The 21239-nt window shown below is 39.1% G+C and overlaps 1 long non-coding RNA gene across 2 annotated transcripts; it reads right to left on the minus strand.

The window, feature by feature from the left end:
* Positions 1-855: 855 nt before the first annotated feature.
* On the minus strand, positions 856-17558 carry LOC115349118. Of its 2 annotated transcripts, XR_003926003.1 has the most exons (5): positions 17448-17551; positions 4497-4862; positions 4000-4122; positions 2321-2516; positions 856-1709 (listed from the first exon to the last, which is right to left on the minus strand). It is a non-coding gene; the product is annotated as an uncharacterized LOC115349118 (long non-coding RNA). The 2 variants fall into 2 exon arrangements; XR_003926004.1 differs by lacking the exon at positions 4497-4862 and having other exon boundaries at positions 17448-17558.
* Positions 17559-21239: the final 3681 nt, after the last annotated feature.

A 21239-nucleotide genomic window follows, 5' to 3' on the forward strand; every position in this document is an offset into this window, starting at 1 on the left:
ACATTCCACGTGCTCTCTGGCAAATCACTAAGAGTCCAATTTTCAGAGATCTTTGCATCCTTAGAAATGCAGCTGGCACCCAGACATCACATTTTCAAAAGAAAATCTAATGAAAAGAAAATTAGGTGCCTAAATCTCAGGGCAACTAGATGCTTAATCTATTAAGGTACTTTTGAAAATCCCATTAGACGTCTAAATATCTTCAGAAAAATCTGGTCCTCTGAGGCTGAGCAAAATCCCCTTGAAATCTGTGGGAGTCACTCCACTAACTTCAGGAGGTTTTGAATTAGGCTATTACTTTGTACAAGTTCCATTGTTATATTGTCCCGGTTTCATATCTCTGAACAGCAAATAGTAATCCTGTAGCTGCTGCGTGGAAGAAGGATGCCCACCCTCAAGTATCAGCTCAGACTGGAGACCATGGCAGGGTAACTAATCAGGTAATTTCTTACTCTACGATCGTTTATATGATACAGAAATAATAGTCCTTGAGCACAAGTAGCTACAAGGGGCTGAGCCTCTTGGTTTGTGATCTGGAGACAATGGTACGGAGAGGCTGAAGGGAACTGATCCTTTCTGAGAGTGATGCGCGCACACCCCGGTCTGGCACAGACTATCTCCCAGTTACACAAACAGCCATTTGACCACTTCCATTCATCTCCCCTGTCCCGTGTCATCCCACAGATGTAAAGAATCTGCTCACCTGTGAATACGTGCTACCCAAGACATGGTTTCTACTTCCTTTTCTGGGTCTGCTTTGTAATGTGGAAGTTTTACAGTCTGCAGAAAAAAAAAGCTTCTCTGGACAAATGCTTCTCTCACATCTCACTTCCCAGCCTGTCTGTAGAGTAAATCCCCATGGACTGATCTCTGTGTGCATCTGTATGTGTCTCTTTCTCTTTTTTAACTGCAATACACCTAATCATGGCCCAACACCTGTCTAAAGAAGCATAAACTCTCCCCAAATGATGAACAAGACAAGCAAGGCCCACTGTTTTCTTTATCTCCTGACCTTTGGGGCAAAGAGACTGACCCCTGTGCCTTTCCCAACAAAAAAGTCTACTGGTTAACAAGTGAAAAATACAGAGATCTGCTTATATTTTCAAAAGCACCTGAAGCTTTTCCTTTCCTTCAGGGCTTAAACACTTCCAAATACCTAGTATTAAGGATTTAATGTTAAAGAAAAAGAACTTTGGATGCTAAAATTGTGAAAATCCAATCGATAGGGAATGGATTAGTTTGCTATACAATTCCAGTAACAAAACAAAACAAAAAAGGAAATTGTAATTTTTTTCCCCTCAAAAATGCCTCAGTGCTGGTTTCCCTTACAGTTTGATCACAGGTAACCTATGAGTGGTGAGCCCAGTGTTGTAAGGTGCCCAGACATCTTAGTTCCTGTAGCAGGAGGAACTCAGTGGAGTTCCAGCAATCAGTGAGCTGAAAGATGAGATCAGAGAGAACTGAATGCTCAAATTTTCTTGATGCTCTTTTTCGATTCCTTGGCAGGTTCGTTTGTCTGATTGATTACCTCTGCACAGTCTTGCTCATGCAAACTGATGACAACCAGGTTGGTTCCTGCCGCTACAGCAAAGAAGGAAAACAGGAATACTGCCTGGCAGATGGAAGGGACCAAAATTGGAAATTTTTGCAGAGAAACTTTTGAAAATTGCTGAAACCCAGGAATCCTTAGGAGCTCAGTGACAGGTTTCCTGTAAAACAGAAGGGAACAGAAAACATTTGACATTATTAATATAATGATGATGCTTTTTAACTTACACTAAGAATAAAGTGACACACACATATGTTTAAGATGTTTTTACTGTAGAATTTCCAACCTTACGAGCGTCACGTTTTGGCCCTGGAGGCTGCTTTTGTATAAACCAACGTTGACATACTCACTAATCTTTGGAGGGCTTTGAGCAAGGAAATAATATGTAAGCTGGAGGCCTGTCTGTAGAAAGCATTCTGTGTACATAATGCCATCATAAACAAAGTCAAGCATTACAAAAATACATTTATATTTCCCAGTTATCTTCCTATTTTGAAGTCTCAATATCAAATATTGTAAAAACCTTCAGGAATGTGGCAATTGGTGCTGTTATTTTTAAGCAAGTGAAGCTGGTATCATCACTAAATATTGGGTGGGCTTTGATTAGAGACAGATCAGTGCTATTAATTCTGTTTAGGAGACATGAAACACTGCCAAACTTCATGATGATGCCCCTGATATCACAGTTCTTAGAGATAAACTAAACCTCTAAAAAGGACCTTTCAAAAAATGTCTCCTAACTATTCCTGGTTAAAACAGAGTTAGAAATACCTGCTTTCTGGGAAGCATCTTTTCAGGGGGAAGTTTCAGGGTTGCATGAAAGCTAAGGAGGGCTTCTTGATTGCTAACAGTGACAACAGCTTTCATTTTTATAAGGTTTTCCACCACAAGATTAATGCTATCCTTGAGTGTGAAAATGGCTGGCAAAAGACTTCTGGATGAGTGGAGGAGATTGTCACAGAAATGCCTGTGGAAAGATGTTGTGGTTAACAGGGAGCCTTCTCTCTCAGGCAAAGTCATTCTCTAAGAAACTGATCCTTGGCATGTGCAAACAGAGTAAAACTGAGAGCAACTACACTCAGAATGAAATAGGGAAATTGTGTCAATTAACTTTGGTTGCATTTTCATCAAAGTTTATCAAGGGAAATTACTCCAGGGTGAAAGAGAACATCAAGTACAAGGCGCTCAGCAAATCACCATCGAAGTTGAATATTTATGAAAATTTAATAGGACTTGTAGATTATAACTGGTATCTTTCAAGGCTGACTACCAAGGAATATACAGAGAAGTCGTGATGGGAAATAAAGTTTACAACCCCAGTCCACGTGAGTTGATTGAGGCCAGATAACAAAATCTAGTCTGTCAGCCTTCTTGTGTATTATACTCTAATTGCAATTAATATCTCTGTCTACATGAAGTCTCTCAGCAATTAGCTTGTTCTGCTTACGCTTGGAATCAGGAATGTAATTCAGATATAACTGTTCAGATGGAAAAGTCTGTAAGTCCAAAAGCAATCTGAGAATAAACAAACACACCTCCTTTGCTGAAAACAACATGCTTGTAAAGTCTTGTGCAAATACTTCCTGAGAATGAATATAAAATAAAAAATTCTGATAAGTCCTAAAAAGGTCACACTAGCAGGACCTTCGCCTTAGGGTGGTGACAGACTGAGAAAAGTCATCCGTAACAGCAAAACCCAGAAAGAGCTGGTCTGCCTCACATGTGAATTGTATTATTCACTGTGAAAGCTAAACTTATTGGGAGCTACTTAATCTGGCATCAACTTACCCTTTACAGTAGAGGTTTTGATGTTTAAATGCTCAGCTACGTGCTGCTTATTTTACTTTAATGTCTGAGTGAATCAGTCGGTCAATAGGCTAAAGCCCAAGCACCCCAGCTTCAGACTGAGAAACACAAATCTTATGCTAGGTTGGGAGGAAGAACAAAATCTTCCTCACATCACAGGATCAATATCCCTCATTTAAACATTATAAAGAGCTAATAAAACTTGCCCCATCTTTACATGAAGGAGGCAGGTATTATCAATCTCATCTTACGCGTACTGACATCTCGGAGAGATGTGAAGTAACTTGACCAGTTGAGCTGGATCCCTGTTTTAATCAGTAAGTAACATCCTCAGCATAAGAAGATATTAGTTTTAAATATTAACACTTCAAAATACAAAACCTGTCTCCAGCTGAAAAATAGGTTGTTTAATGAGGGAATAAATACAATGATTCCCTTTGAAATGCAAACCTGGCTTTGGTTGTAGCAGAGTAAATATCAAAAGTACTTCTTATTAACAAAACTCAGACGTTCACTGCCCAGAACTGGATGCACAGCAGTTGATGGGCTCAGTACAACACAGATAAAATATAATGTATAATAATAATAATACATGCAGATTCCTCCAGAAGGGTACTATAACCCCCTATTCCAAATGTGTTTACCTCTGTACAAATGTCTCCTTATTTCTTTGCAGTCCATCCATAACAGAAGACAAGCTGGTTTTTGCTGGTGGGTTAATTTTATTTGACGTTAACATCTTTCCTCAAGGTATTGAGGAGTTATTTCTGTAACATTTCAAATTTGAAATTTATATTTTAATGTGGCAGTAGTTTTCAACATACAACAAGGCGTTAAAATAGAGACTGAAAATGTCAGTTATTATGAGCAGTGTTTTGTGGAAAGGCATTATTCACTTGGTTGCTTCATTCCAATATTTACTATTTTAAATGTCCACTGTGGGATTCAACCACCTCTCTCATAATTTAGATAATTTTACTTTTTTCAGGATTTGCTTTTATTTCACAGTGATAACAAATGCTGCCACTTTTATAAACAGCTATTAGGTCTTTCCCTTCACAAATTATTTTTATTGAGCAAAATATATGGAGAATTTGCAAATAGGAGAATATGATTTCAAATGTTTCATGTTAACTCTTACCTTGTCCCTCTTTACCCTATAACAGTTTATTTGGTGTTTGGGTCTTCAGTCAAGTGGCAGCACGCCATTGCTAAAGAGAGATGGAAGATGCTTGGAGCTGCACAGTCAGCAGTATCAGGCTGGCCACCCTTCTCCCCTTGATGAGGGAAAAGGCACTGTGCAGCTGGGAAGCACCAGTGGAGTCCCTGGCTCCACCACACACAACATCCATGGGCAAAAAATTCGTTACTGGCCTTATGCAAGTGGGAGAATTCAGAGCAATTTGCCTTTGCTTCAGGTTTTGCTGAGATAGGGCTGCTGAGTGTTGGGCAGCAGCAAATCTTTCCTGGTCACTGCTGCTCTCCTCAACCTCCTGGCAATATGGAGCTGTAAAACATGGTAGAGAGCTTGAGTCATAATTTTGGTACTCACTTTCTCACCTACGGAAAAGTGGTAAATACAATATTGCAGTGGATGGCAGACAGACCTGAGAGCAATTATGGTCCCCAGTACGAAACATCTCACATATTAATAAGGTTCAGTTTAGTGCTGGGGATTCAGTGGGAGACTGCATCTGACTCCAATGGGCTGCAGAACAGACCCTAAATACAAAACATTACATTATCTTAACTTTTATTTTTAAAATAGACTGCTGATACTAAGAATTAGATAAATAAACACATAAATTTACTGTTCAACATAATGGATAGCTGCCCTGTGGTAAACATATATATTTGTATTAGAGAAGTAGAATCTAATTAAGGTTACTTAGTGCTGGGAAACTCAACATGACTTGGATTACTTTGTTACTGCTAATGTATTAATCAAATCCATCTCAGCTATGTTATTCACTGTCTTTACTAATAGTGTCTCATTTGCCTTTCTTCTAAAATTAATAATTATATTCCATGCTTAATGTATAGCCTTTTTAATGAAGAACCTCAACATTGAACATGTGATTTATTTCTCTCTTTGTAGTTCCCAGTTATGGGAATTGTCCCACCAAAGAACAGCTGGACTTAACATCTGATACGCTTTTTCACTTGCAAAACCAGATTGATTAACTAGAGAAAGCATATAATCTGACTGTAGGCTCAGCAACTTTATTTTCTTCAATGGTGGCTACTAGTCTTTAAGCAGGATTTTCCAAAAATCCTGATTCTGGGTAAGTTTACTGCTCTGTCTTGTAAGTGTAAAAGCATTTGAAGCCTTAATAGATTCTGCATCAGCGTTTCATCAGTGATGATTATTCACATTCTAAGGACCAGCTTTATTACAGGGTTGATCTAGATACACAGTAATTATCCTATTAGAGATTAATGCTGCAGGGAGTTTTATATAAGGAGGAAACAAATGGGTGCCACCTCATTTCACACTCACTAACTGGTAACAGCTTCAGTCTGGTCCATGCTATGTGGAAGCTATCAGAAAGGGTTTCATAGCTAATTACAGGTAGCCCAAAATGCTCAGTCACACACAGTCTTAATGGCACAGAATAATTCAACTTTCTCAGCTGCTATACTTCCCTCTGGAAGATCCAAGGGAGCAAGAACAGCATGCCAGAAACTTCAGGAAGACTGTTTTCTCTAATGCATTGTATGCAGAGCACAGGAAGACCTCTGCACCTCTGCTGAGGTCACCAAGGGTTTTTTCAGGGAGCTCTTTATCCCAACATGAAGTACTATTTGCAAAACACGAAAGCTGTAGCATAGGAGTTAAACAAAAAGCCATCTTATAGCACTGATGCAGTGCTCCATAGGGATTGAAACATATATTCTCCAAGCAGAATCTGTAACAGCCCACAAAGTCCCTAAGCAAGGAGTATAGCAGGTTTATGACGCTAAGAAAACAGGGGTAGGAAACCTAGATGAGATCATAAATGCAAGTATAAAATGAAAAAATGAAAATGCTGAGCTAAATATATGTTGTTGTGTTCATAAATGCAGTAGAATCTCTATCATGTGAAACATTTTTATTTTGTGTCTTGATGTTAACCTGAGGCTGTAACAGCTACTATGGTTTTGCATCATTTGTCAGAATGGTACAGTTCATCTGAAAGCATTTATATTGGTTTACCTCTGCTGACTTCACTGGTATTATGTCTTTATCCCTCTCCTTCTCTCTAATAAGAGATTCCTGAATATTCATTCTGACTTTAAACACTGAAAGAAATACCATATTCTCCTTTCTGTTCATATAAGCAGAGGCCTACCCTTTTAGAGTCGAATCCAATTTTCATTAAGTCAACACAATGTTTTTCGTTTATTTCTATGGGAACTGGATCAGACTTTCATAGCATAAACTAAATTAGGTATTACCTCATAATACATACATTGTAAATTTTCAGGAGACTTCATGCATTCAGGCAGTTTGAAAGGTGAAGCTAACATAAACCATATTTAGTAGATGGAGTAAGAGTTTCTTACTTAAAATCCATTAAAATAATTTAATGTGAAAACAGCCTGGCTCCAAATTATATCCAGGACATTTCAAAAAGTTAGTGATACACAGTCAGATCTCATATAACACCATAGGAGAAGGGGGAAAAAAAGGTAAGATAAAAAAAGTTGTAAATATTTTCAGGACTGTAATTGTTCAAGATGTAAGAAACATTAGTTGTTAACACAGTCAGTGGGATGCATTATCTGTAGTGAGCAAGTGTTATTTTCTGGATGTGCTTGTCTGAAAGAATTCTGTCTCTACATCTCTCCAGGAAACGTTGGATAGCTTATGAATCTACTAGGCAACAGTAATTAATTGGAAACACTTAAATCCAAGAAATCCCTGGTGTGAGAAAGGGTTTATTCAATCTTTTTAAAAAGAACTTCATAGGCTTTACATCCCTCTTGGGTGATGACAATTATTCATGATACTACATTTATGAAACTAAGAGCTTATACGAATATGTGAAAATACCACTAACCTCCTGAGACCAAACTCGTAAGTATAAATTGAAAAATAAACTATTATAGTCTGTAAAGAATGAGTGATGAAGCATTAGTGAACATGCAGAAATATTTTCTGATCATTGACTACCATAAAAAGAATTGCCTAAGATCTAAGTCACTATAGCTCCACTGAACCCACTGAAATACAGATATTTAAGGGCTCTGATTATGTCTTGGGGCATCATTTCTGGAAGGCCTTTTTTTTTCTTTTTTTCCATGAGCCATTTTCAACTACATATCCATTTTTATAATGACAGTGACGAAAATATAACTAACACAGAGATGAAGAGCTCTTATTTTTTCGAAGCAAGCAGGATGTTATGTGCTACATATAATTTAATTCTCATGGTCAGAGAACAGAGGTGTCTAACTTAATGGCATTATATGTTGAAAAAACAGATCTGCGATAGGCTGAAGGGTCCAGATTCCAGGACAAATAAAAAACATGAATGTAGCTTGGGTTATAAACGTTTTAGTTGAGTAGAAGCTGTCTCATACTGATGAAGCAATATAAACTTGCTGGGTCTTTCTATCAGAAGAAAAATTTCTGCCTTATTACTACAACCTTTTCTTGTCATTCCTCGAATGCAGAGGGTTTGGACGAGGTTGTGTTACAAAACAGCCTCTGCATCTGGCAAACTCAGAGTAAACTTGAGTCTTCCCTATTTTATACACGAGAGTATAAAATGGCCTTCTATAAAGGAGGTCAAGTGGCTTCACCCAAAGATGAAGAGCAGGGAAATAAAAGTACTTTATCTCAATGTCTGCTTCCCACATAGACCTCTGCACTGACCTGTGGCAGAGTGTATCTTTTTTAGGAAAGCTGTATGGGGTATTTGAATTAAGATTAGTTTTGTCTCTTTGTGCTCATAAATTTATATGTTCATAAGCTTGTAAGTACAATATTTTGCTCGTTTCTTACAACATGCACACTAACTGGGCTGGGAGACCCTGTGACTGTTATGACAGCAGAGATTAGGAGAGGCATTTTTATTTGGAAAGACATGATAAATCCCTATCCGGTGAACTTCCTCTAGAGATTGTTTAAGAATAATGAAGCAGAGCAAAACCAATTCAGAAAGATGTTTAATAGAAAAATATTGCCCAGTAGGGCATGATGAAATATAACTGGACAAAAGAGTTTGAAATTTAACTTAAACATTTAGCTTAAGATATTTACTTAGTGACAAAGTTTTCAGAATGTTTTCACTGCAAGTATAATTAATCTGTAATGTAAATACTATCCATGTATTTGGGAAACAGCAGATCTAATCGAGGAGTGTGTCCAATAGTAAGTACAGTGTACTAGTCCTCCTGTATTTACTCTGCTTTATTTCAGCAGTACCTGTCAAGTAAGTATTCTTTTTTTCTCTGAAGTTATGTAATACTTTTTTTCATCTACAAAGGTACATATTTTTTAGTTGGTTTGGAAATTCATGTACCATATCATGGAAGATTTCTCTCATTTTGACTTGTAAAACAGCAAAGTCACAGATCAGCACTAGTACTTACAACTTGAAATGGCTATGGGCAGACATGTGCGAAACACAATGATTTAATTCTATCCAGTAGTTGAAAATGTAATGTTCGATGGTAAAGAATCATTGGTTTGAAAGATGAGATTTTATTACTTTCACCTATAAAGTTGTCAGTTCACTCTCAGGTTGGCGTGGGCTAAAAATGTATGATTTGTGCTGGCCAGGTAGAAATGTGATTTCTGTTCTATTCCAGAGGGACAAGTATTTCTACTCCGAAGTGTTTCAGTAAAAAGGACAAGGAGTGAAGATGTTTGAAGGCTGAACTCTTCCTTTCTCTTCATGGCCCCTCAGTCAGCTTTTTACATCAAGGTTGTGGCTCACAGGCAGCTCTCAGTAACTACTGAGTAAGTACTGCTCAGTTCTACCCGGGCTGCCTCTCTTCTGGGGCTAGAGAAATGACAATGTGAATGGTACCTAATCTAATGCCTGTGAAAAAATAAAAGTGCAGTGCAGATGATTGTGTTTTGAATAAGGAGTCTGTCGTAGGAGGTTATTTAAGGAAACAAAGCATAAATCATAACACCTACTTGCATGGTAAGGGAGAAATGTACTCAATCATGCTACGTGGATAAACAAAGCAAGGAGGTGAGAATAGTAAGAGCGTCTGTCTGAATAATGAGAGATTTGGATATATGGACAAACTAGACTACTCAGGAGCAATGAAAAGAGATTTCAGAGCAGCCTTATTTTCTCTTGCCATCTCCAACATGCAGACAGTGCAAATAATAATGGGAAATGCAAACTGTGCTGCCAGATCTGTTCTTCATTTTTATTCTGCTTGATGTTTTTAGGGAAGGGACCATCTTGCACTTTCCTGGATAGCTCAGCTTCAGTTTCTGTGTCAGTTTTTAAAATGCCCTTCCTAAAAAGCAATGCCACCTTAGTAAATGGAGGTGAGCAAGATACAGGAGCATTAAAAGCAAAATATCAGAGCTGAACAGCAGTATAATTATCTGAATTAAAAGTGATTTCTAGGTAGTCAGTGCATGAGTAATAAAGGAGAATGCAAGTGTCACTATACCAGATCTGACATGCAAACACCCACCCCACCTCCTCCTCAATTTCAATCTGATTCGGATGTCTGGCTAGCCAAGGTTTTTCTGTGCAGACTTACATCTCATCTAAGCATGTAAAGGTGATGGCCAGCACAACTGCCTGTGAATGTGCTCTCATTGTATGATCTTCTGTATTTAGGGAAAATTAAGTTATTTAAAATAACCCCACAACCCCTAAAACCCACATAAAAATCCAAAAAGAAAGGAGCACCAGAAACAAGTTGTTGAGAGAGAAAACAAGACACAGTACCCCTCCCCTCTGTCTTTATCCAAGGCTTCTTTCGCCTTTGTTTTGCTCTAGTTTTGGCATATCTAGGCCAGCATTTACTAATCACGACAAAATGGAAAACAGTTGCTGAACAGTGTTAAAGGAAGATTCTCACATTTAAAGCCTATGTTGATCTAACGTGCTCCAGAAAAAAAGCTTACTCAGAAGAACTTTAAGAAAAAACAAAAAAAATTGCATTACTAGATAATTGGGGCTCAGACTGGGTGCATTATACAATAGCACTTACGAATCCAGCTGCATTTTACCTATTTGCCCATCCCTCCAAGCACAAGACACAGTAATTGTTACCACACCTTAGAAACTTTCCAAAGAAAGGTGTGGTCTATTGTTGTTAGAATTACATCAGATCTCGAACTTGCATCCACAGTGAAGAAGTAGTTAGAACCTGCCAGTAACTATAGCAGAGTGAAAGAAGAAATCTGGAAAGAGAAAGTAGAAGAAAACCTGCTGAAATCTTACCATAAATAACCCCCCCTTTTTCCTTTTTTCATAGAATCATTTAGCTTGGAAAAGACCCTTAAGATCATTTTCAGGTTACTAAAAAAGATTTGCATAAAGGTTTGTTTGGAGAACTGGAAATAGGTGAGGAGAAGGGCGCTGGCATACCATCAGCTATTAACAGTATGCAGAATATGTGTCTAAAAGGAAGATTTACTAATGCTTCAGGCAAAGCCATAAAGGACAGGAAAGTGTTTGGGAACCAGCATAGCTCATGTGACTGGCAGTGGTATGCAGCCTTCTGAGAGCTGGTCACCAGGTTAAATTCTGGCCAGGCGGGGTTAGACATTGCCACTGCTGACAAAGCTGGCAATTGATTTGGGCACGGTGTTATTAGATGGACATTTGATAAGTTAAGGCATATATATATAACTTTAATTTCACTTCTCTAGGTGACAGGTTCAGCCCAGATATGTGAATTAGCATTGTTTGGTTCATGTCTGTTTTCTGAGGTGCTTGTGAAATTAGGAAATGTCAGAGTGTACTGAAAAAAAGTTGTTTTCCAAAGCAACTTTTAAAAAGATTTAAAATGAGGAGTACTAGCAGTATATTCAAATTTTCTAAAGGGGAAAAAAGTCACTAAATAGTCTGCAGAAGTTATTGTAGTGCTAGTTTTATCAGTAGATTTGCAATAAATCCATGGGCTTATATATAGAAACAGAACTGTGTTAGCATTCTGTGAGAAAAAGGCTATTTTAGTCTGTTCATCCACTAAGGAGATAAAGCAGACTGTTATGTCAGCCTTGACAGCAACCCTGAGTTTTCCTGGATATGTCTAAGAAAAGGGTTTTATAACTATCACCATATGGAGGTATAACATGTGATGCAGCCTAAAGCTATTTCCTTTGAAAGCAGAGCTCTAGATTCCTGTAATAAAGCCATGGATGTAAAAGCCTATTGTTAACTTCAGAAAACAAGGTATCTGACCTGGTTAAGTTACAGCACATTTCACCAGAATAAATTTGCAATTTCCTATTAGAACCTGCAGTGGGATCTAGAATAAACATATGTTTTAATTTACCTGGGATTTTTTTGGCCGAGGACCTTTAAAAAGGGCTTTAGGTAGCTCTGGTCCTGTGGGTAGCTGGTTAGTCCAGAGCCACGTGGGACTTACCAACCTGAACAGACACTGAGGTTGTGAGACTATTTCAAGCCTTAGTGAGGGGAGAAAGGACAGAGGTCTGGGAAAGGGTTTAAATCAAACAATATTTGTTGAGTCCACTGGATTTTTTTGAACAGAAGAGTATGATGTGCTGTGCTGCCCTGGAGCTCTGCTGGCTATGCCAGGCACAGAGATTTTTCAGACAGGGGAGTTGTGATACAGAGTGCAGGATTTCTGTTTCCTTTATGCTAGCATCCATTAAATCAATATGTAAAGATCAGGTTGGTGGTTTTAATGGAGAAGACATCTACTGTCTCTTGTCTTCTCCAAAACTTCCTCTGATGAGGGACAGTTGAGAGAAACAAGTTTTAACTCTCATCAGTGCAGAAATAGCTCCACTGCTGCTTTTTGCTTTATCTTTGTCCCCCCTGCAGGGAAGCGAACTGCTCTGTGAAGTCTTTTCTTCTGCTTTTTGTAAGAGGCTGCTTAAGTAGGGAGGCTGCAGCATGAGGACATATCTTTTTCCATGTTTGTGTGCTTTTTTTTCTTTAGTGTACAATCCTGCACGTGTGCTCCTTTGTCCCCTTTCTTACCTCTTGCCACAGAAGATGAGGCAGTGTGTAGCATAACATGCACCCACTAGTACCTGTGAACTCTCTCTCTATTTTAACTAGTGAGCAGAAGGGAAAATATTCATAAAAGCAAACATTAAACCAGACTGTTGGAAAGTATGGTGATCATTACAGGTTACAACAAGACCAAGAATCTTAGTAACTACATATTCTAGCCACATCTCCATGTTTGGTTAAAAAAATATACACTTATACTTACTTTGAATAAAAGACCATAACTGTAGTGGTATTTAACATGAACAGGTGTACATGTCAGGACATTCAGTGAAGAATATGAGCAAAATAATTGTTGTCTCTCTTTCTTGACCAGGAGTTACTATCTTATTAATTGTGGGACACAGGTTTACACAAGATCTTGTCCTGAGTAATAGCAAAGGTAATCATAGACATCATGCAAAATAATGCTGCAATGTTAATGAGTAGATTTTTTTAATTAACAGTCTTTAGGGTGTAAGAATCATGGCCATAACTTTATGTATTGTACATAACCAAAGTAAATCTGCTCAACCTCTGGAGCACAGCAGAGAGAAACAAGTGTTAGGAACTCAGTCTAAGGAGATGGGGCATTACCACAGAAAGGTAATATTCCTAAGGGGGAATGCTATTTCCATCACTACCTCAGAGAAATCATAAATGTTAGATCACCGTACATCAATCAGTAGGTCAACAACATTTTATCGGACAAAGCTATTGCCACAAAGACTCGAGCTGTTTGGCCCAGGCTTTCTGCAGCGCTGGATGAAATAACTTTGATGGAGCATCAATTCTTGTGATTATTTGCAATGTGATTATTTGCTACTGTTTAGTTTTTCTTTATAGGCTTACAGTATTTAATGCACACAGGGGGAATTCAGTGGCAAGAGGTACAGTGAATATCTACATAAGCCTGTCCACATGAATAAAACAAGTTGACAGCGATTGACATTATGGATGATTAAACTAGAGGTAGTAGGTAGCTAATCATATCTGTTAAACAACTGTTAAGAACTGGAAATGCTTTTAATTATAGATTAGGTAGAACTGTCCCTACTGTTGACATTGAACAAGACCCATCATCTACTCTATCGTTCATTGGAATAAGGGGGAAAATGCACTCATTTTAGGACAGGTTGGTATCAGCACCCATCAGTCAGCAGCAGGCACACCATCTGCATATAGAGACACGCATGTGGTGGGAGGGTTCGGGGCCACGGCACAGAGACTGAGGGGAGCAGAGCAGCCTTATCCATCAGTTGCTCTGCCGTGTCTGTATGGAGCCTGTGCAGGGAGCTTCCCTCCCAGGAACTGCCATGACAGCACTTGATCAGCACATCACTCACATGGAAATGTGGAAGGAAGACATCGTTAATTAAAACCCGGCAGACAGGACAGCCTGAAGCATGTCTGCTTTCCTGTGAAACTCACATTCCTGCAAGGACCTGTGTCTTCATTTGAGCAAATTGCCAGTGTTTTTAAACTTAGCCAGAGTGTGAATCTGTTGCCTAGTTGCCTTGATGCTGGGGACGTGTTTCCCTTCTCTGGAGAAGCTTCTCCATCACGTGATGCCCTGTGGAGCCCCCCCAGCACCATTGGCCCCCCATGGCCCTCGCCCCAGGCGGCCAGCCCTGCTGAGGGGAGGGGGCAATGCTGTTGGGGTGGGGTGTTGGGGGGGGCCTCCCAAAGCGATTCTTCCTCCTCAGACTGGGAGGAGATTTGGGTCAGAAAGGGCACCTGAAAGGTGCCATTTTAAAACATAAAGTCTCTCTTCATCTTCCTTCAGGCCGCAATCTCTGGTTGCTCCCCACAGGGAACCAAACGGCCTTTCATCAACAGTCACTCCCATCCTTTCTGGCTTAGGGTAGCTCTTTCCTCATCCATTTTAGCCCCCTTCAGAGTCTGCACAATGGCAGAGCTTCTTCCTCCCCCAGTACTGGCTGCATCACGGTGCCATCCCTCCTCTTTGCTCACGGCTGTTTCCCCACAGACCCTGTGGCGTCCATGTTGTCCTCAGCCCCACCTGTCCCCACCTCAGGAGACAGCCTGGTTGGAGCCATTTTGGCTGCTCAGGGGCCAAAGTCTAACAGCTCATAGGCCATGGCAGACACAGTTACCTGAGGGAAGAAGGTAGGTAACAGAAGGACAGCCACATGCCCAGGTGGCCAAGGCAAGGCAAATTTGGGGCAAATCTGCATGCAGTTGACACTGGATGATAGAAATGCAAAAACACAGCAGACACAGGGCTGGAGGTGGGTTTAACTGCTGCATGGGGGCTGCAGTGCTGAAAAGGGTGCCAGAGTTGGGGTTTCTGGGCTTTCCCACCCAAGAACAGCCCGTTGTTAATTTGGGGGTAAATTAAGCATCGTCACTGGGCTTTTTTTATGAGAGGTCATGTAGCTTTAGTCAAACCACGTTTCTTGCTGCAGGTGTTTGAGAAGAGGTAGTGCTGCAACGGCCATTCATATCTCCATTACAGTAGGGGGGATGAAAATTGGAGGGCAGACCAAAACCCCAATTTTCCTTTTAATGCTTCAATTTATACTTTCAACTTTTAGGAAAAAGGGATCAGTAACATGAGAGGAAACGCGGTGTTTGCAACTCATGCATTTGTATATCTCATGCAGATACCGCAGATATACCCATAACGATGTGAATAATCATTTCTCTTAAACTGGGCCTACTTGGGCCCTTGCAAACCCTGCCCGAGCTTCTGCTCACTAACAAAAAGCCCTTGAATGCACAAGCTAGGATGGGAGAGCCAATTCCAGACTTCAGACAAACTTTCTATTACATGAGGAAGGAAAAAGGGATTTCAGACCTAAAAATGTTCAGTCTTAACAGTTCCAGCCTGATCCACAGCCCACCAAAATTGGTCTCAGCCTAACCCCAGTTGAATGAGGATCTTTGCATCATAAGGTTTATTTGGAATAGAGCAGCAGGAGGAGAAAAAGTAAGTCTGAGCTAGAAGTACACAACAAACTTCTGTGTAATGTGAAAATGGATTATAAAATCGGTACTAGCACACTAAACCTTCCCCCCATTTGTGACTGCGTTACCTTTTTATCTTCTAGTATCCCTGTTCAAGAGTATGCTTAAAATTAACTATGCTACATAAATTCAGGAGCCATAGTTCACAGAATTGGATTGAAAAGTTGTGTTTGTTTGTATTGTCCTTTGTGGGAGGAATGAGAGGCCAGATCCCAAGCATTGCAGTGGGGAAAAAAGTGGTCCAGTTAAAGCAGGGCATACAACAAAGAGGGACTACACAACATGTATAAACATGTGGAGGGATAGGAGAGGACTTTGGAAATCATATACTTACAGAAATATAAATATAACCTAAACCCTAATACTTGAAGCTGGTCATACCAGCTGCAGTCTTGCTAAAGTTTCCATTATACCAACATGTTTTCACCCGCTTCATTTTTGGGCAGAAGTCCTGCATGACCTGTTGCTGCTTGAAAACTAGTGTTAGAAAACCTGAGCAAAAATTCCTTTGCCTCTTCTTGAAAGCATTGCAGGAATGTAGAATAAACATATACTTCTCCTATTGTAAAAACACTTTGGTTATGCTCCTTAAAATGCTAATGCAAAGAGTAAAAAAACAACTGACATAAAAGATAAAATTGGAAATGTGAATGACTCTTTCAGGATCCCAGCCATAATCAGAGAAGGCTTATATTTTCTTTTGAAATTGCTCATTCCATACCTGTTAATGTTTATTTAAAATCTTCATCCTGCAAACTTCTAAAAGTATTAATTTCATACTTGTGGATGGTTATTAAATTCAGTGCATGTGAGATCACAGCCTAAATTCTGCTAAGTTACTTCATGTTTAGTTTACTAAAGCTAGCATGTCTAAGGTTGTCTGGTTGCTGTTGAGGCATTTTACCTAGGGAAGATTATAAACCTATCAATCAAAGCATTTGCAAAAAATTTCAAATACAACTGCTTTCAAATCTGGGGGTGGCAGACTGCCCATTTTTGCTGAGATTTTGTCACAATTAAGCAGATCTGACACCACATGGTTTAAAATCACTCCTCCAGAAAACGGTTTCTGATATAAACATAATAGTGCAAATCATTTCTCTGTTAGGCATAGCTTTACTGCAAGGATAGCAGGAACATTGGCCCTGAATAATCATCTTGCTTATATATAGATGCTTCCCAGATTGCTATCTGTAGCCGAAATGCTGCACCCTGCCAAAGGAGCTAAAATGTTTTCTGGAGGCAACGTTTACCATAGAGGGGCTCCATCAGTAGCAAAGAGGCTTCTTCTAATCTTTTTTTTTTTTCCTGAATATTAACTTCTCTTGATAAACAAGTGACAAATGTTACCATCTCTTACAGAATGTTAAATGCCCACAAATGATACCTGTAGTTACTGGAAACACCTAGTAATCCTGCCTTCCCCAAGGGACAGTGGGAAGCGAAAAGGAAGAGCCTGTCAGTTGTTTAGTTGGATTCTAAGTCACATGGTGAAAAGGTCAGTGTAAATTGGGCATGTGCTTTATAATTAGTTTCCAGAGATTAGTGATACGTTAATGACCCAAATTCAAAGAGTTGTTCTTAATGCATACAGAGGGCATGCAGGTGTATTGGATTCATAATCTCAGCAGTACAATAGGAAATACGGATTCTAGAAGGAAAGAGAACAGAGCTAAAGCAATTTTAAAAGAGACTCTAGTTTTGAAAGTTGAAAAGGAATATATTAAAAGAGGAAAACAAAAAGACTAGGATATTGTGAAAGACACTAAATAGCCTCAGTTAACTAAAAAAATGAGCAAGATTTTACACTTGTATTGGCTTCTGCTTCACATATAATCGCTTAAATTACTGAGTTTTCCAAATATAAGATAAGCTCTTTCCCAGTCATTCATATCTACCATATGAATGTACCTGGTTAGGTTCCCCAGGCAGTGCCTGGTGCATACCTGTAACCTTGTTGCTGAAATGGAGCACAGTGTTGCATTGTTCTCTGTCAGCTCAACACCACAAGCGTTCTTCTCCCTCCCTTTCCAAAAGGCTTGGTGGGCGCAGAGAGGAAAGAAATCCCAAAGGATTAGATCAGTGTCAGAGCATTAACACTTAGTTGATGACAACTGTAAGGATTAATTCAAGCTGGTTAAATCCTTCTTAGCTAGAATAGGAACCAGCAAACCATCTGGTGGAAAGAGCAGTATGACAGGGCTAAGAGGAAATACTGTCTGAGTAGTCAAAGGAAAAAATGAACCTTTCTGCAGACTTTTGGGAACTGCTGTGTTTCCTAAGTGTCTGGCCACAGCAAGCAACAGTTTTGGTTACAGTAGTTTAAATAGTGTGGCAAAATATTGTGTTTGCAGCTCAGAAAAAAAATCAGATTTTAAGCTTTTAAATTTGCTATAATAATGCACAACACTTGCATAAAAAGGCTATGTAAAAAATCATGCATTCTGTGAAAAAATATTATACCATACAATCTATTTTCCTGCTAACATCTGTTCTGTTGCTAGACTACATTATTCTGTTACTTCATTACTAAATGATCTTTACAGGTAAATCTCTTTTCCTCTGCTGTTCTCAGCAGCCCTTTCCTACTTCTCTCCTTTGAGAGAGGTGCTCTTGGTCTCCATGCACACTTTGCTTTTCCATGAAGTGGAATAAATGAAGTGTGTGTAATCACAAAGGCAAAATACAAGTGACCCAAATTTACATGTAAGGTTAGTATCACAATTCTTGGGGCTAGTAAAGATGGGCTGGCCTACAAAGGCAAGGTGATTGGCCTCGTAAACTGCTTTGAGGTTACCTGTCCAGGAATTAAGAGTGTTTGTCTCTGCAGAAGATCAGACAGTGTAAATTGGATTTGCAGTGAAGTCTCTCCTCTGTGATGTCACTTGCTGATGTTTATACTAGAAATAAGGTCTTGCTTCTCATGGGTTTAAGCTTGGTGCACTTGTTTTAGTCTCCTTATAAATTAAGGAATCTGATGAAACCTTGTAAGAATTTAATTTACAGCCTCTGTTTTATGAGGTGCATGCTGCTACCATTGACTTGTATATAATGGCAATTGGCTTACTGTGAATGATTGGTGGTGACTCTGTGTGCAGTCTCACAGGAAGGAAGTTTCCGAAGGGCATTCAGCAAATATATTTTTCATTAACTTTGATCTGTTAGTTGTTCCTTTTTTAAATCTAGAAATTCTCTTGTTTGTTTTTCACAGTCTTGAAATGTAAAAGTGTTTATAGAGCTTATGTTGTTGTTCCACGGCAAAGTTTTACTAGCTTCCTGATTATAGGGAGCTTGTTTGTCTACAGAAAGTTTTCATCCTGCTGGTCCCCAAATATTGCCATGCGAAGGAATTTATAAATGCAGCAGACAGGCATGTAATCTAATGTAGCAAACGGCTTTGCAAATGTAAGAACTGAGCAAAAGTGTTTGATTTCCTGATAGAAAACCACTGAAACATTGGTTCACACTCCTTTTTGAATATGGAAATTCTTGGTGTGAAAATGGCAGAGTAAATCTGAACAGGAGAGTCCTAAGATCCATAAGGCTTGTCCAGTAATTGAAACGAACCTGTTCTGTGCAGGGCTAGAGGCAAAAAAGGTCAACATGCTTTGAGCCTATATTGCTACAATGGGGAATGATGTTTGGTTTAAAAATGCTGGCACGGACAGTATAGTCCTTTTCTTGAGCCCAACCTTACCCTCTGAATGCTGCTGGGTTTGAAAAAATGTTTTCAGAATACAATGTTTCATCACCGCTCAGAAGTTTCATGGATTTTAAAAGATTGGTTTCTCTCAGTGGAGCCTAAAATAAAGATAAATTGGGAATTTTTGGATCCAGATTTGAAAGAAGAGGATCAAAGGAATCAAAATATCAGCAAAGATAAAAGAGTTTATTTGCCAATGTCAGGTCTTACTGCTGATACTGCAGGCTCTTTCAAACCCTGGCAATATGAAGCAGGAAGCATCTGTGTGTGCTTATCAGTTTTTTTACAACACAAACTCACACATTTCTGGCCTTTGCTGTATCAAAGGTAGCGAGCAAGATGTCTTTTAACAACATCTGTCTGGCAGAATATTGGACATACCCCAAAATCTGGAGTGACTTGGTTTCTGTCTTTTAGATCAGTTTATGGGCAGTTTGTCTAATAGCAGTAAAACTGTGTGAAAGGTTGGAGCATTCCATCCCCTTTTGCTTTGATCTTGATGATAATCCATCAGTCTGGTCAACTGTTCTCACAAAACAGCTCTACCCTTAGCATGAAGAATAAATAACAGGAGTGAGTCATCATGGCAAACTTACAGGAGTCCTGAAGGAAAAAATTAGCCTGGAAAACTGAGTCATGAGAACGCATCTTCACAAAACATCTTGATAAATCATAAAGTGTACAGCAAGATTCCCAATGCTATCAATAATTGTTTACCAATTACTAATTATTAATTACTAGCTACCACTAAGCATGGTGCTCCAAGCATATCAGCTCAAGACAGAACAGTAAATGCTACATAGTTTTTTGGGTAAAAGTACATTAAATTGTTATTTTTTAAATAATTTAAAATCAGATGCGTCTGATTTTAGGCGTCATGAGAATGGACATGCTGATTCAGACTAAGGTATTGTGTGGCCCACTACTTTGACTCCCATATTGGACAGAATCCAGAAGTGGCTGGATGACAAGAAAAAAGTAAAAATAGGGTAAGTATATATCGTAATTTTCCCTCTCCCTCTCTTCCTCCTGCCTATCCCTGTGTACTCTCCCACCCCCCCAGCCATTTTCAGGCTAGGCTGATGGGATTTGTCAATTTTGTTATCCCAGCTGCAGCTCTTTCCTAAGCGTTTGTCCAGTTGCCTTGCTATCTCATGTAAACTTTTTGCTTGTTTTCCATTAAATGGAAAAGGCAACAAATGGAAAGGGCAACAAAGGTATAGAAGAATGTTCATGTGAGGTTTGATTGAGTAGAACTCCACAGCCAAAACACAAAAGGAGGCAGTTAGTTACACAGCTTGTGGTAGACCTGTACAGCTCTACACTAAAGGATGCTGTAGATGCACAAAATTTACATAAGTTTGAAAGACGTTTGACCAAGTGCTTTGGAAAGAATGAACAACCTTGGTTTTGTTCTGAACCTGACTCTGCTAGATTCACTTTGTCTTCCAACACAAGAACCAGTGCATGAGATGAATAGTTGATTCTTATTCACCGCCTCCAGGCTATTCAAGAATACGTAAACATCTAAAATATCCCCTGTAAGTCAAATCTTTTCTGTGCTGTAGAGTTTCCACTCAACCATTCCTCATGTGGAAGTTGTTTCATACATTTGATCATCCTCATTGCTCTCTTATAAACCTTTTCCACTTTTAATGTTTTATGTTTCACCAAAGCTTCGCAGAGTACTTGGTGTGAAAAAAACATGGATGTATGTAATGGCATAATGTTATTTTCTGTTTCATGCTGTATTACTTTCATAATAACTCCCGATACTTGGCTATCCTTTTTGACAACTGCCAATCACTGAGTTGATGATTTTATGAAAGTCTTCATCTGAATCCTGGTTCTTGCTGTGCCTGTTTTCCTGTAGCTGTTCAAAATGTTGATTTAATAATTCCAAAACTAGTGAATAATATTTTTCATTACAGCTATTTACAAGATCATACTTGTATATGCATGCTGAATTTAATTAGCTTTAATAATTTGAGTGATTTCCATCTGCATCTTTAGGCCTCAATATCTTTTTTTTACA

The sequence above is a fragment of the Aquila chrysaetos genome, chromosome 12, assembly GCF_900496995.4.
Source record: "Aquila chrysaetos chrysaetos chromosome 12, bAquChr1.4, whole genome shotgun sequence".
Taxonomy (NCBI): Eukaryota; Metazoa; Chordata; class Aves; order Accipitriformes; family Accipitridae; genus Aquila; species Aquila chrysaetos.